A 2,762-nucleotide genomic window follows, 5' to 3' on the forward strand; every position below is an offset into this window, starting at 1 on the left:
GTTGACGGTGTTTCTCTGCGTGTTGTGTTGTTATCCCCTGCAGAGCCCTGTTAATTTAACAGGATTCTGTGTAAGACACAAGGGTCAATGTCACGATTATACATTTGCAGGACTGGGTCACAGTAGATGAGATGAGAGGCAGAAAGAATCTCCCGCTTTCAACAGAACAGGTGATTCCCATATACTGCCAAGGAGAATCCACGTTTCCTCCAGGACAGTTGTTATGAAGTAGTAGCTTTCCCAAACTGACGAGCAGGCCAAAAGCATCATGCTCTATATAGGGGTCATTCAGCTGAGATCAAATGCAGTATCTATTTGCCCTGTAACATCTGACATACCCTTTATCTGAGGATGGAGGAGATGATCTAATGCTCTTTCCCAAGTGTAACTGAGATTGTGCATACAAGTCACGTATAAGCATCGTTCAGATACATAGACCAAAAATACTTCGAGCAGAAACTTCAGAGGAGAGAATTAATGTTTGTTTTTTCCTTTACATTTGTAGTCTGATCTTGTCCCAAATGCTGAAATTTGTTGACTAAGAACATGTTTTGGTTTATAAATCACGGATCAACTAACTTGCTTTGAGGCATTGTTTTGTTAGGAAGGTTTTGAAGCTGAAGTCTGCCCCATGGGAATGTATGACATAGTGAGAAATCTTTAGAGAATATTTTCTTTTTGATAAGCAAACATAAGGCACAAATAATATTCCTTCTTGTTGCTTTATTTTTCTGTGCCTAAAGTGAAGGTTTCTGTGCAATGCATTTGGCATGAGACGGTCAGGTAATGAAAGCTTTGGAATAAAACTTTAGAATAGAGTAGATGTGCAAGATCGTCTGGTCCAACTGCCATACCCATAGCATCCAGGCCGAGGTTGCACGTGCATGTGCAGTACCTTTAAACTGAATGTAATTAGCTGTTTCAAATGGTTTGGACACCCATTCATACTTCAGCACGACACCCAGCCTCTGCACAGAACTTTCGTCACTGTGGGTTTAGAGAAGAGTCCTGCAGGGATGGGTCCTCCAAGGTCCTGCCTTCTGCAGAATAAAGATGCTCATTGTGAGGAAAACGCTTCCCTGCATGAATTTCCCTGAGTGCTTGTAAGAGTGTCGTTTTTATACTGTGAGAGCCCCGCTCAGAGCAGCAATCCCCTCGGGGTACTGTACAAACGGTGCCCAGGAAGGTGACAACATCTGCCGAGGAACTAAACCATTTCCTTTCTGGATCCTGACAGGTGAAACTCATTGACTACATCCACAGACAGCGGCAGTGTAAGCTGAGCGTGCCCCTGAACGACAGGACAGCAGAGCTCAACAGCTACCCGCGATTCAACGACTGGTTAGACATTGTCAACGTGAGGAAAGAAGTTGTACAGGTAAGCCCAGAACTTCCCACCCTTGTGAGACGTTGCCGGCTGCCTGCTGGGTTTCAGCTCAATTCCTCAATGCACTTTCAGGCAAGGTGGGAGTGTGTGGGTACACAGAAGGACCTTTCATGGAAAGGGTGCTTCCCCTCTCCCAGAAGGAGTGTTCACCCAGCAGGAGCACTGAAACGCTCCCTTCCCTCTGTCCCCTCCCAGGGTTAGTAGGGATCTTCTCACAACAGCGTTTAAAGCTCTGTGTCGCACCTATTGCTCAGGAGGAGATAAAGGTCCTGCGTTATCACCACCTCCTCTCCTTTTGCCCACCAGGTCAGAGAAAGATGCCATCACTTAATCACTTAATACTTTCAGAAATAATAAAATCTACCATACCATATTCTGTGTCCAGTACTAGCCAAAAAAGGTCCAAGAGTTACAATTTTGTGCACTGACATATCCAGCAAATGGACAAAAATGTTCTTACAGCCTATTTATTTCTAAAAGCATACATGCCACTGTTATAAATGAGTGGAGATCCAAAAATAGCCAATAGCACCGTGTCCCTCTAAACTTAGACTGGCAAAGGGGTCAGAGTTTACAAGTTTGTCCCATACCGAGGGTTTTTAAACTGTGTACCCTCACAGAGCACTCAGCCTACAAAATCAAGTGGACTGACTGCAAGCTAGTCGCAGGCAGGGGCATTTTGATCTGGATTTTGACTGGGTAGGAGTCTTTGCTCAGAAATAAGAGGTTTTTTTTTTTTTCATTTTATACACACACACCCACACCCCTCCCATGAGTAAAGTCAGTGGTTCAAACTGATACCAAAGAGCATTGCATCATTGTAGAAGAATGAGATGAGTTAACTCTCCTGTGCTGGTCTGCATGGTGGCCGGTATCAGCCATTCACGCTCACAGACCACGGCTCGCTCTGATCCTTACGGTGTAGTTCTTAACATGCAGATCGCTGGAACCTCTTTACTGCACAGAATATCTGACAATTCTGCTGCAAGCAGAAATGCCCGGATAAGCCAAGGGCCCCAGCTCCTGGCTCTGACACATTTTATTAATTTTTTTTTTGTTGGAAGGGGAGCCTGAAATCCCAGCTGCATTTAGGTGGTTACTGGGAACTCCAGGACTGCAGGGCGCTGACATCAGATTGTTCCCTTGGGTCTGGACTGTGCATGGCTTCCCCATGCCGTTCTGCACTGGGGACAGTTCAGTTTGGTGTGACATTAATGGCGATATAACTAGAGCTCAGTCCACTGCTGGCTAAACAAAGCTGAAAAGGCTTTTTCCATTCTTTTTCCCATTTTTGGCTCTGCAGGCCAGATCACAGTGTTCTCGTTCAGTTTCCTTTGATCCTTACTCAAGCAAAAATTTTCTTTGACTTCAGCAG

The sequence above is a fragment of the Buceros rhinoceros genome, unplaced genomic scaffold, assembly GCF_000710305.1.
Source record: "Buceros rhinoceros silvestris isolate BGI_N320 unplaced genomic scaffold, ASM71030v1 scaffold23447, whole genome shotgun sequence".
Classification (NCBI taxonomy): domain Eukaryota; kingdom Metazoa; phylum Chordata; class Aves; order Bucerotiformes; family Bucerotidae; genus Buceros; species Buceros rhinoceros.